Source organism: Petaurus breviceps, unplaced genomic scaffold (assembly GCF_028583685.1).
Source record: "Petaurus breviceps papuanus isolate PSGF00001 unplaced genomic scaffold, PetGlider_PUasm1.0 90925, whole genome shotgun sequence".
NCBI classification, from domain to species: domain Eukaryota; kingdom Metazoa; phylum Chordata; class Mammalia; order Diprotodontia; family Petauridae; genus Petaurus; species Petaurus breviceps.
In genome coordinates this window covers 27,632,665-27,647,444 of record NW_027187380.1, presented here as the reverse complement: position 1 = coordinate 27,647,444, position 14,780 = coordinate 27,632,665, and the positions used below count along the sequence as shown (strand labels likewise).

Sequence of the window (14,780 nt, the reverse complement as noted above, 5' to 3'; positions counted from 1 at the left end):
TCATAGCTACCACAACTAGAAAACAAACAGTTATCCCAGCCCCTATACTTTCCTTTTAAACTACTCCATATATAACAGCAACCACACTGGCATACCCAGGATGGCTGCTAGCACAGGTTCTTAGATCTGCTTTATTAGGAAAGATAGCTGTTTAAAGGGTCAACAATCTTTTTTAATCACATTCAATAGTTAAGGGGAAAAGTCAGCATCCTGAAGTTCAGAGAAAATATAAGCAGAGAAATAAATACCAATAAACAGGATTCTGACTGCCTGAATCAACTATACACTTTACGTATATCACTGGATTGAGAGAGATTTTACATCTGAGGAATTGGGGACCTCTGAACATACAGACTAGTTCTGTGTTTTCCCTGTTGCCCTGAACTTTGGAAATCCCTTTTTGCAAGTCATTAAGATTATTCCAACTGTAAGCCCACCCTATACTTTTACCAGCTATATAAAGGACTATTCTGTATGCTCTAATGTGTCTTTGATCATTGGAAGACTATTGATTTCTATTTTGGGCTACTGCTAACCTTACTAATAAAGTGTAAATAAATTATGCTTGGAACTTTGTGGCTTAGATTCTCTTCGTGACACCCTTTTATTGTGACAGCTGCAATGGTTTTGTCTAAAACCTTTGTGATTCTGTGTAATCAGAATTATTCATTTTATCTCTCCTGATCCTTTCTTTCTCTTGGTTGTAAACTCTCCTATCCAAAGATCTGACACGTAATTTTTTTCATATTCCCTTAATCTGCATATGATATCACCTTTTGTGTCTAAATCATGTACCCATTTTGAGCTTATCTTGGTATGTGGTATGATATATTGGCCTTTATTTTTGTCAGACTGCTTTCCAATTTTCTGAGCTTTTCTATATAGGTTCTACATATACCTTCATATTAAACATTAGTCAAGTTATAAAGAAGAATTATAACCAATGAAATGAATAACAAGGAAAAAGAAACAAAACAAAATGAGAAAGAGAGAGAAAGCAAATAGTTTGCTTCAATCTGCATTCAGACTGTAATTCTTTCTCTGGATATGGATAGCCTTTTCCTTCATGAATCATTTGTAGTTGTCTTATAACCTTACATTGCTGAGGGGAGCCCAGGCCTTCAAAGTCAGTCATCACAGATATGATGTGTTTATGTTGTGTACAGTGTTCTCCTGGTTCTGCTCCCCTCACTCAGCATCAGTTTATATAAGTCTCTCCAGGTTATTATGAAATCTATCTGCTCCTCATTTCTTATAGCACAATAGTATTCCATTACATTCATATACCACAACTTGTTCAGCCATTCCCCAGTTGATGGGCACCCCCTTGATTTCCAATTCTTTGCCACCACAAAAAGAGCAGTTATAAATACTTTTGTACATATGGGTCCTCCTCCCACTTGTATGATCTCTTTGGGATACAGCCCTAGAAATGGTCTTGCTGCATCGAAGGGTATACACATTTTTCTAGCCCTTTGGGCATAGTTGCAAATTGCTCTCCAGAATGGTAGGAGCAGGTCAAGCTCCACCAACAATGAATTAGTGTTCCAATTTTCCCACAACTCCAGAATTTATCATTTTCCTGTTTTGTCATGTTAGCCAATCTGACCAGTGAGGTGTGGTACCTAAGAGTTGTTTTGATTTGCATTTTTCTAAGCAATAGTGATTTAGAGCATTTTTACATATGACTATAGGTATCTTTAATTTCTTCCTCTGAAAACTGCCTGTTCTTATCTTTTGACCATTTTTCAATTGGAGAATGACTTGCATTCTTATGAGTTTGACTCAGTTTTCTATATGTTTTAGAAATGAGGCCTTAATCAGAAACATTGGTTGTAAAAATCTTTCCCAATTTTCTGCTTCACTCCTAATCTTAGTTACATTTACTTTGTTTTTACAAAAGCTTTTCAGCTTAATGTAATTAAAATTATCCATTTTACATTTCATAATGCTATCTCTTGTTTGGTCAAAAATTCTTCCCTTCTCCATAACTATGACAGGTAAACTATTCCTTGCTCTCTCAGATTGCTTACAGTATCAGCCTTTATATCTAAATTGTGAACCCATTTAGACTTTATTTGGTATATGGTATAATATATTGGTCTAAGCCCAGTTTCTGCCATACTATTTTCTAGTTTTCCCAGCAGTTTTTGTCATATACTGAGTTCTTATCCCAGAACCTGGAGTCTGGGTTTATCAAACTGTAGATTATTATAGTCATTTACTACTGTGTCTTGAGTACCTGTTCTCTTCCACTGATCTACCATTCTTTTCCTCAATCAGTACCAAGTAGTTTCATGACTGCTGTAAAGCTATTATTTCTAGTACAATATTGAGTTATTATGATATGATAATTGACATTTGCTTTTGAAAAGATTTCTAGTTTATCCCATTTACAGACAATGCTTGGTCTTGGTTTTAAATAATTATTACTTATCATTTTAAGAAAAACTATCTATTGCTCTGTTTGCTGGTGTTTTTAATAGGAATTAGTGCCTTATTTTGTTAAAAACTTTTTCTGTATCTATTAATATAATCATAAGATTTTTGTTGTTTTTACTTTTTATGTAGCCAATCATGCTCGTGATTTTCCTAATATTGAACAAAGTCCTACATTTCTGATATAAATCCCAACTGGTCATAGTGTATGATCTTTGCGATATATTGCTATCCTTTCTAGTATTTTATTTAAAATATTTGCATCAATATTCGTTAGGCATAGGATATTGGTCTGTAGTTTTCGTTCTCTGTTTTTCTCTCCTTAGTTTAGGTATCATAACTATGTTTGTGTCATTGAAAGAATTTGGTAGGATTACTTTAAGTGTATTTTCAGATAGTTTATATAGTATTGAAATTAATTGTTCTTTAAATGTATGCTCAATTCACTTCAAAATCTATTTGGTCTGGGGAATTTTTTTCTTACAGAATTCAGTCATGAATTGTTCATGGGCTATGAATTATTTAGATATTCTGTTTCTTCTTCTGTTTATGTGGGCAGTTTATATTTTTGTAAATATTTATCCATTTCACTTAGATTGTCAGTTTTATTGGCATATAATTGGTTAAAATAACTTCTAATAGTTGCTTTAATCTCATCTTCTTTGGTGGTGCATTCACCCTTTTCGTTTTTGATTCTGGTAATTTGGTTTTCTTCCTTTTAAAAAAAATTAAATTAGATAATGATTTATCTATTTTATTTTTTTCATAAAACCAGCTCCTAGGTTTGTTTGTTAGTTCATTTTCAATTTTTTTTTCAATTTTATTAATTTCTTCTTTGAATTTTAGGATTTTTATTTTGGTGTTTTGTTGGAGATTTTTATTTTATTGTTTTTCTAGTTTGTTTTTTTTTACAGATAGTTCTTGCATTATTTACTTTAGATTATGCAAATTTGTCTCCCTAGCAGGTACCCCCCTCACCTGCCTGGGTTCCAACTCCTGGCAGGCAGCAACACAGGTAGTACCATTCAGGGTTCTCTGCTATAGGCACTAAATCTGCTCCCGGATACAGAGCTATAGAGGGGGTGGGTCCATGTAGAGTCCAGCAGGTGGTAGGGGAGGGGGAAATCTGCAAAATGGTCCACTCACATGAAGCAAGAATTGGCTATATTTGCATCGCTAATTCATTGCTTTGCTCTTTCTCTATTTTGTTAATGTAAGTATTTAGAGATATAAAATATTCCCAAGTACTGCTTTGACTGTATCCCACATATTTTCATAGGTTGTCTCATTGTTTACATTATTATCAATGAAATTACTGATTGCTTCTATGAGTTGTTCTTTCATAAATGATTTAGTTTTTTTGTCTCTGCTTTCAAAGACTTTTACTGAATGTAATTTTTATTGCATTGTGCTCTGAAAAAGGTGTGTTTAACATTTCTGCTTTTCTGCGTTTGGTTGTGAGGCTCTAAGCCCTATTACATGGTCAGTTTTTGTGAAGGTGCCATTTACAATGGAGAAAAAAGTATACTCTTTTCTATTGCCATTCAATATTCTCCAGAGGTCTATCATATGTAACTTTTCTAAAATTCTATTCATCCTTTTAACTTTTTAAAATTTATGTTTAGATTTGTCTTGGTCTGATTAGGAAAAATTGATTTTCCATACCATTAATGTTTTACTATCTTTTTGTAAGTAATTTAACTTTTCCAAATGAAATTGGGTGCTATGCCATTTGGCGCATATATAGGCATCCTTTCCATATCACGGGGTTTAGGGACTCAGCACTCCTGTGATCTGGAAAATCAGTGTAAACATTTTTGACTCTCCATACCAGAGAAGAAGTCCGAATTATTATGGTATTAAAAGATAAAATATGTTGATATTTTACAGTATTGCACATACATTTTATGCATTTCTGAGTTTCTAAAACTTTGTGTCATCTGTTGGTCTTTGCATCTCATCTGTGTCTTCTTCAAAAGACCCCCAAAATTCCCATTTAATTTCTTTTGTTGATCTGCAATATATCAAAACTGTGATGGGGAAAATCATGATATGGAAGGGATAACTGTATTTTCAGTATTGATAGTACTTCGTTGTCACTGGTACCTTTTAGCAAAATGTAGTTTTTCCAATTATCTCTTTTACTTAGATCTATTTGTGCTTTTTTGCTTTGTATGAAATCTTGATTGCTATCTTTCATTTTTCACTTCAGCTTGAACATAATAGATTCTACTCCAGACCCTTATTTTAATTTTCTGTGTGTCTTCTGTTTTGTGTATCTCTTTTATACATCATATGGTAGATTCTTATATACATCATATTGGTGGATTCTGTTTTCTTATCTATTCTAATAGTAACTTCCATTTTATGGGGAATTAATCACATTCACAGTTATTATCACTGAGTATTTCCTTCCATTTTATTTTCTTGTATTTATCCTTCTCTGTTCTTATTCTCTCCCCTCTTCAAAAATCTATTTAACTAGGGGCAGCCAGGTGGCTCAGCGAGTAAGAGCACCGGCTCCAGTGTCGGGATGACCTGGAGATCGAATCCCGGGCTCAGACACTCAGCACCACACCCAGAAATAACTGGCCGTGTAACCTTGAGCAAGTTACTTAACCCTGATTGCTTAAAAAAAAAAATTAACAAGCATTTATACAGGGGCAGCCAGGTGGCTCAGCGAGTAAGAGCACCGGCTCCAGTGTTGGGATGACGTGGAGATCGAATCCCAGACTCAGACACTTAGCACCACACCCAGAAATAACTGGCCGTGTAACCTTGAGCAAGTTACTTAACTCCTATTGCTTAAAAAAAAAAGTATTTGCTTCTAACTACCCTCTCCCCCAATCTGCCCTCCCTTCGATCATCCCCCTGTCATCCCCTTCCCTCCTACTTTCCTGTAGGGTAAGATACCCAAGTGAATATGTTATTCCCTCCTTAAACCAAATGCAACAAGAGTAAGGTTGACCCATTCCTTTTCACCTTCCTACTCTTCACCTCCATTGTAACAGTTTTCTCTTGCGTCTTTTATATAACATTACTTAGCCTATTCTATCTCACCCTTTCTCCTACCACTATATTCCTCTCTCACCTCTTAATTTTATTTTTTAGATATCATCCCTTCATATTTACCTCATCTTGTGCCCTCTGTGTGTACACATATATACACATTCATATATATTTATACGCACATGCACCCTCTTATAAATATATATGTATATACTATGTATACATTTATATTCCCTTCAACTATCCTCCTACTGAGACAAAGTCTTATGAGTTGCAATTATAATTTTCCCATGTAGCATTGTAAGTAGTTCAACTTTAATAAGTTCCTTATGATTTCTTTTTCCTGTTTACCTTCTCTTGCTTCTTGTATTTGAAAGTCAAGTTTTTGTTCACTTCTGGTTTTTTCATCAAGAATGTTTGAAAATTCTCTCTTTCATGGAGTAAAATTTTACCCTTGAAGTACTATATTCAGTTTTTCTGGGTAAGTGGTTCTTGGTTTTAATCCTAGCTTCTTTGATCTCCGGAATATCATATTCCAAGCCCTTCAATCCCTTAATTTAGAAGCTGTTAGATCATGTATTATCCAGATTGTATTTACACAATACTCAAATTGTTTCTTCCTGGTTCCTCATAATATTATCTCCTTAACCTGGAATTAGGCTATAATATTCCCAGGAGTTTTCTTTTTGAGATCTTTTTTCAAGAGGAAATTGGTGAATTCTTTCAATTTCTATTTTGCACTCTTGTTCTAGAAAATCAGGGCAATTTTTCTTGAGAATTTCTTGAAGGATGATGTCTAGGCTCTTTTTTTGGGGGGGGGGGGATGGCTTTCAGGTGGTCCAATAATTGTTAAATTATCTTTCCTAGATCTTTTTCCCTGGTCAGTGGAATGAGATATTTCACATTGCCTTCTATTTTTTCATTTGTTTGGCTCTCTTTCATAGTATCTTGATTTCTCATAAAATCATTAGCTTCCATTTGCTCCAGTCTAATTTTGAAGGAATTATTCTCTTCAATGACTTTTTGAAATTCATTTTTCATCTGGGCAGTTTGGCTTTTTAAGGAATTCTTCTCATTGGCTTTTTGATTTCTTTTGCCATTTGAGTTAGTCTATGTTTTAAGGTGTTATTTTCTTCAAACTGTTGACTCACTTTTCATGATTTTCTTGCATCATTCTTTCTCTTCCCAATTTTTTCTCCACTTCTCTTATTTGATTTTCAAAATCCTTCTTGAGCTCCCCCATGGCCTGCAAGCAGTTCATATTTTGTTAAAAGCTTTTGATGCAGGAGTTTTGACTTTGTTGTCTTCTTCTGGTTCTATTTTTGATCCTTTTTGTCCCCAAAAAAGGGTTCTGTAATTTGATTGTGGGTCCTCTGTTTGCTCATCTTGCCAGCCAATTACTTGACTTTTGAGCTCTTTGCCATGGTAGAACTCTGCTTCCAGGAGACACCTGTATCTCAAATTGGTGGGGTTTTTGCAGTTGTTAGAGCTGTTGTCAGAATTGTGAGGAGGATGCCCTCTCTACAGCCACCACAAGCTCTGGCACACTGCAGTTCTTCACCCCAGAATCACTGCCAAAGACTGCAACCCAGATCCAAGCAGGTCAAAGCAAGAGTCATTACAGGATGCTTGGTCCCCCTAGGATCTTCAGGTCAGGACACCCGGAGGCAGCCATGCAGAAGCAGCTGCAGCCTCCATGCCTGTACCACATCTTGCCTTGGGGGAAGGTTCTGGACTGAACTCTTCTCTCACCTAGTTCCAACAGAGTTCCTTACTGACCTTTTACTTTCTCTTTGGTGTTTGGGTTTTTTTTTTAAGAAATCTGGAAATCACTACAGCTACTGGTCATTCACATTCTTGAAGTCAGCTTAGGCCGGTTTGTGCCACTAGTCAGGGCAGCCCTGGGTCTGGGCCCACAAGGCCCAAGCAATACTGCACCCGGCTCCCAGCTTGGTGTGATAACCCCTTCCTATTGGCCTTCCAGGCTACCTTCAGTCAGAGATTTGTTTATCTCTGGCACTTTGTGGGTTCTGTAACTCTAAAATTTGTTTAGAGTTATATTTTATGGGTATTGAAGGTTGTTGGAAGGGGAGCTCAGAGAAATTCCTGCTCTTACTCTACCATCTTGTCTCCGCCACTTGAACAGTTATCATTTTTAAGAATTTAATTTCTTCAACAATGTTTTAATGTTATTTACCAAATTGTTAATTCTTTTTTCTTTGTGTATGTATGTATGTATGTATTTATATATATATTTAAACATTTGATTTAAAAATTTTGAATTCTAGATTCATTCCCTTCCTCCCTTGTCACTCACCCTTAGTGGGAAGATAAGCATTTCAGTATAGGTTGTACATGTGTAGCTATGCAAAACATTAACATAGTGGATATATTGTAAAAGACTGACTATATTCCCCTTCCTCCTATCCCACCTCCCACTTGTTCTGTTCTCTACTTTGATCCTGTCCCTTTCCAAAAGTGGGTGCTTCCGACTTCCCTCCCTCCCGGCCTGCCCTCTTTTCCATCTTCCCTCTTCTCATCCCCTTCCCCCCTACTCTCCTATAGGGTGAGATACCCTATTTAGTGTATATGTCATTCCCTCCCTAAGTCAAATTCAGTGAGAATAAGTTTGACCCATTCCCTTTTGCGTTCCTGTTCTTCCCCTCCATTGTAACCATTTTCCCTTGCCTCTTCTATATGAGATAATTTACCCCATTCTGTCTCTCCCCATCTCCTCTCATTATATTCCTCTCTCACCTCTTAATTTCACCTTTTAAGTACCATCCCTTCCTATTAAATTTGTCTTGTGCCCTCTATCTATGTATACCTGTACACATATATACACACATTCACATATGTATTCATATGCTCATATATCCTCCTATATAGACATATGTGTATGTGTGCATATATGTGTATATACACACACACCACACACACACACAATTCTATTCTCTAAAAGTTTCATCAGTTACATTTATCATTTTTCCTTGTAGGGATGTAAATAGTTCATTCAACTTTGATAAGTTCCTTATGATTTCTTTTTCCTGTTTACCTTCTCATGCTTCTCTTGCTTCTTGTATCTGAATGCTAATTTTCTATTCAACTCTGGTTTTTTCATCAAGAATGCTTGAAAGTCCTCTATTCCACTGAATGACCACATTTTCCCCTGAAACATGATGCTCAGTTTTGCTGGGTAGGCGATTCTTGGTTTTAATCCCATCTCCTTTGACTCCTGGAATATCATATCCCAAGCCATTCAATCCCTCAGTGTGAAAGCTGCCAGATCCTGAGTTATCCTGATTGTGTTTCCACAATATTCAAATTGTTTCTTCCGGGCTGCTTGTAATATTTTCTCCTTGATCTGGGAATTCTGGAACCTGGTTATAATATTTGTAGGAGTTTTCTTTTTCGGATCTTTTTCAGGAGGTGGATTCTTTCAACCTCTATTTTGCTCTCTGGTTCTAAAATATCAGGGCAATTTTCCTTGAGAATTTCTTGAAGGATGATTTCTAGGTTCATTTTTTGATCATGGCTTTCAGGTAGTCCAATAATTTTTAAATTATCTCTCCTGGATCTATTTTTCAGGTCAGTGGTTTTCCCAATGAGACATTTTACATTGCCTTCTATTTTTTCATTTGTTTGGATCTGTTTAATAGTATATTGATTTCTCATAAAGTCACTAGCTTCCATTTGCTGCAGTCTAATTCTGAAGGAATGATTCTCTTCAGTGAGCTTTCAAGATTCTTTTTCCATCTGGCAAATTCGACTTTTTGAGGCATTCTTCTCCTCATTGTCTTTTTGAGCCTCTTTTGGCATTTGAGTTAGTCTATTTTTTAAGGTGTTATTTTCTTCAGTCAGGTTGTTGACTCTCATTTCATAATTTTCTTACATTGTTCTCATTTCTCTTCCCAATTTTTCCTCCACTTCTCTTATTTGGTTTTCAAAATACTTTTTAAGCTCTTCTATGGCCTGTAACGAGCTTGTATTTTTCTTGGAAGCTTTTGGTGCAGGAGTTCTGACTTTGCCGTCTCCCTCCTTTTCCATTCTTTGTTCCTTTTTTTTCCCCAAAATAGGAGGGAAAATTGCGTTGCTCTGCTTGCTTTGTTTCCTTCCTTTGTTCATGTTGCCACTCAATTTGAGTTTTGGGCTTTTTGCCACAGTAGGACTCTGCTACCCACCAGGGGAGCTTCATCCTAATTGCTGGGGTTTTCTCAGCTGCGAAAGGTGCCCTCTCTGAAGCCTCCACACACTCTGGCAAGCTGGTCTCACACCCCAGGACCTCCACCCTAGACAGCAATCCATTAAAGTAAGAACAATTACCCCTCAGACTGGTCACTTGGTCCCCCTACAGTCTGCAAGCCAGGAGCTGAAGCTGCCGTGTGGCTGCCACTGTACAGCTGCCGCTCATCAACTGCTTCTCGCCTCCAGGGGGCAATGGCCCACGGTACTCCTGAACTACTGGATCCCAAAGTCCAGACTGCACTGACCTCTCACTTTGTCCTTAGCATCTATGTGTTGATAATTCTGGAAACCGCCACAGCTGCTGGTGATCTGAAGTCTCTCCAGCCAGCAGCTGGTCAGGCCCGCCCTGAGGCTAAAACCTCCGGCTTGAGCAGGGCTGGGCTCGGCTCCCAGAGCACTGTGTTGGCCAATTCTTGCCGGCCTGCCGGACTATCCTCAGTGGGAGGTTAGCTTCTTTGTGTCATTTTGTGGCTTCTGTAGCTCCAATGTTTCTTCAGAGTCACGTTTTACTTTAATTGAAGGAAGTGGAAACCAGAGCCCCGTGGATGTCTTGTTTCTACTCCTTGTTAATTCTTTTTAATAAATTTTCTTGCATTGTTCTCATTACTTTTCTCAGTTTTTCCTTTCTCACTCTTATTTTATTTTTAAAATAATTCTTTTGCTCTCTTTTATCTCTTTTTTTAGACCTTGTAGGGATTCTTGTTGTGTTTGTGTATAGTCTGCATTTTTCTTTCATGCTTTGCAAGTAGGTATTTTCAAGTAATTTTCTTTTGAATTTCTATCAGCCTCCCTGTCACAGTTGAAGGTTTTTATGGTTGTTCTCTTTTTTGTTGTTTTTTTGCTCATTTTTTCCAGACTATTTCTTGACTTTGAACTTTGCATTAGAGTTGGGCTCCACTTACCTCTGGAGAGGATGCGTGACCTGAGCTTCTGTAGCTCAGTCTCGAACGCTGTATGTTGGTTTTTCATGGTACTAGGCTAGTATGATCTATGGAAAGTTCTATTAATAGCCATCCTGGTATGTGGTCAGGTCCTTACACAGTTAGGTCTCTTGATCCCTCATGACTGTGACTTTCTGCCTTGGAAATGCATCCTAGAATTAGATAATGGGTTACATATCATCCAAATGGCACCAGCTCTTATGCCTAGTGTTAGCAAAGCGGTCCTCTAGAATCTTTTTCTGATCAGGTGTTCTTTCCCCTTACTGCCCATGTGTGTTGTTTTAGCCTAGTGTTCCTATTGCTGCTGCTGCTGCTACAGCTGCTGCCTCTGAGGCACACACAGCAGGTGTGACTTTTGGCAACCCATATTCTAGTATTCAAGGACCTCTCTTTTTGTTTATATAAGCTCTCCTTGACTGGAACAATGAATCACTCTGCTTTTTTGCTGTCTTTTACACCCAGTATTCATTTTTCTTGCTGTGATCATTTTGTAGAAGTTTTGGGTGGGAAGTGTGTCAGTTGTGAACTTTTATTCTGGCATCTTTTCTCTACTTCCACTTATACACTAGTTTAAAAAAGATGAATAAGGAAACTACATTATTTTTGAAGACACTATCAGAAAGGAATTAATATAAGTAACTTCTGCATTGAATATGTTTTTTTTCTGCATGGGAAGATCAGGTACTTTTGATTATGGTATGGCACTGTATTTTGCTTGACTTGGTCAATTCACTGCTGTCCTGAACTAAGCACGTTTTTCAGCCATTGGATTGTTCCTTTCATGTTAGACTAGGCTATTAATTAGCTGTTATTTCTTACTGGAATTTGCAGGTCACTTGGCTCTGTGCAATCTATGCTTTGTGAGTCAGTCTGTTTGAGTTAAATTAGCAGCTCCAGTCTCTATTATCTTTCACTGTTGTCTAGGTTAGATGTTAACTATCCTTTTTCAGCTGTATTATTGCTATGTTCTTACATCAAAGGCAGAGACCCTTAACCTTCCCTTGGTAGAACTCAACTCCTCTTTCATACCCCCAAGCCCTTGCCTTTGAGATTTCCCACCTACTGGCAGAATGTTGGGTAGGGCTATAGCTCAGAACAAGATTCTCTTTATGAAGTCTCCTACCCTTAGTTATAGTAATTATACAGTTACGTTTTCTGTTTACCTGTACATTGCTCTTGGATGAGTACCTCGAAACTAGTGACTTATCTTTTCTGTCCTTTTCACAAGCTTTGAGCTCTTCATGAATCTCAAGTCTCCTTCTTAGATATAGAATGTTTTCTTTACATCTAAAAGGGTTTTGCATTTCAGTGTTTTAACTTCAACCTTATTGAAGTTTAATAAGGTCCAACCTCAAACAAGTATTCCTATGCTTATTTCTAGATGAGGAAACAGATCCCAAAACTTTTCTGTTTCCATAACTCTTGTCTAGAGCAGTTGAACTCAGCTCTTTTACAATGATTACAAAATGCTCTTCTTATAGCTCTTCTTAAAATGCCTTTTTCCCCTTTAAATACATTATAGAGATAATAATATATTCATAAAGCTATAGTCATAACAAGTATAATTTGCCATACCTCAAGTGAAGGAGTTCTTGAATACATCTGTGTAACATCAAGAAGGGTCTTCTCTTCCGGAGTCAGAGAAAGGTCCTCAAGTCATATATGAATCTGAACAATATAAAATCTTTTTTCAACATTAATATTTTTTCTGACTTTGATTAGATGGTATCAAAATGTGGGGAAAGCATCACTTCTTGAGTCAATCAGCCATTTTTCTTTTTGGAAATCTGTGTGTCACACTGCTTCTGTTTTTGCCTTTCTCGTTACCTCATTGCTTTTCTTCCTCTTTTTTACCTTTCTTTACTAGTTTCCTCTCGTTTACTTTATATATTATGAATTCCTTGCTTCAAAATCCCTTATCATATGGCTTTATCTCTTTCCTGTCAAATATGCCTAGTGTGTTCCTAGATTTACTGCTCCAATCATTCTTGCCATCATTTATCCATCACTATGATTTGATTTTCATATACTTCACATTTTTTATGTCTCTAGCATTGAATATCCCAGTGAAGTTAGAATCTGTTGTCAACAGTCAGTGTAATGTTTTAATGGTTAATGAACATATTTGATCTCTCTGAGTGACTGGAAAGTCTTCATTACATCCTAAAAATTATTGAGATCCTTTGAAAATAAGGATGAGGGGCGGCCAGGTAGCACAGCGAGTAAGAGCACCGGCTCCAGTGTCGGGATGACCTGGGGATCAAATCTGGGCTCACATACTTAGCACCACACCCAGAAATAACTGGCCGTGTAACCTTGAGCAAGTTACTTAACCCTGATTGCTTTAAAAAAAAAAAAAAAGAAAGAAAGAAAAGAAGGATGAAAGGAAAATTTGGAGTGAGTCCAGTATCCATAATTTAATCTTTTTTTCTTATAAAAGTTGGAATTTCTACAGAAAGGATTTATTACTTGGCAAAATTGAAAACTGCATATATCCAGCCTGCTTATGTCACTTATGAAAATATTTGTCTAAGAATCTACCCATCAGTAAACATTAAGTACCTATTACGAGCCAGGAACTATATTATTTATTAAGGATATAAAGATAGAAGTGAATGAATCTAAATTCTTTATTAGTGAAAATACCCCAGATAGCCTATCCGTTTCCTTCCTACTCTATTTCAAACCTGACTAATGTGTTCACTGTGTACGTTGTGGCAGCTAGATGGTAGCTGTCTTCCCTTCTCCCTCTATATTATCTTATTTGGTGACCTTGTAAACTTCTGTGGATTCACTTATCTGTGAATAGATGTTTTTTTAGACCTAGGAAGCTAGGTAGTATGGGTAAAAGATCATTGGACTTCAGCTTCAGTGATTGGCCAAGTCACTTAATCCCCACTTCCCCAGTTTTCTCATCAGTAAAATGGAGATAACAATAGTACCTAATCTTAGTGTTGTTGTGAGGATAAAATAAAATATTTATAAAGCATTTTGCAAACTTTAAACCACTACATAAATCCTATGTATTATTATTTATTTTTATATTATAATTATGTATCCAGCCCTAACCTCTCTCCTGAGTTCCAATCTTGCGTCTACATTTATTTTTCAGACATCTCAAACTGGATGTGCCAGAAATCTCAGACTTGATATGTCCAAAACACAACTTTTTATCTTTTTCCCAAAATCTTTCTCTCTTCCAAACTTTCCAATTATTTTGAGGGCACCATTCAGTTTATCCTGATTTTCCAGGCTCATAACTTTGGTGTCATCCTCATTATACTTTTCCTGTTTACCTATTCTGTTGCCCAAGTCTTTCTCTTTCTGCTTTTATAATATCTCATATATGTCCCTTTCTCTCCACTAACACTGCCTAACTCTACCTTGGAATAGGCCATCATCAGTCTCATGTCTTTTGGCTGCTCTCCTCCTCTCATCTCCCCCTACAGCAATTCATCTTCCTCTTAGCTGTCAAGCTGATCTCCTTAAAATGGCAATCTGTCCGTATTACTCCCCTCACCCCTGGTATACATACACACACACACACACACACACACACACACACACACACTCTCACACTACACACCCACCCTCAGTTGACTCCAATGACTCCCTATTACCACCAGGATCAAATGTAAAATTCCATTTGCTTTTTAAAGCAACATGACTCGTTCTTATCTATCCTTTCTTCTTACACTTCATTTCATAGCACATACTTTATGATCTAGCAACACTCCCCTTGTTGTTATTCTTCGTTAACAATATTCCATCTCCATGCCTTTTCATTGGCTCTCTTCCATGCCACAAATACTCTTCCTCCTCATCTCTGTCTCTTGATTTCCCTGGTTTCCCTCAAGACTTAGCTCAAATCCTACCTTCTATTAGAGGCTTTTTCCAGTCTGCTTCCCTTCTCTCTGAAATTCTTCCCATTATTACATACGCACACACACACACACACACGATATATATCTTATAACTATCTTATAGGTTTATAGTGCTTTGCATGTTGTCTCCTATATTAGAATGTGAATTCCTTGAGGGCAGGGACTTGGTTTTTGTTGTTATTTTGTCCTTTCCTTTTGATCCCCACCTCTTAGCCCTGTGCATGAAATATAGTGGTAGGCCCTTAATAAATACTTGATGATT

The 14,780-nt window shown here is 36.9% G+C and overlaps 1 protein-coding gene across 8 annotated transcripts in view; it reads left to right on the top strand.

Annotated features, from left to right (window-relative positions):
- The window catches only part of TBCD (tubulin folding cofactor D), a 572,945-nt gene that overhangs the window by 416,263 nt on the left and 141,902 nt on the right, over positions 1 to 14,780 (top strand). The window lies entirely within an intron of this gene.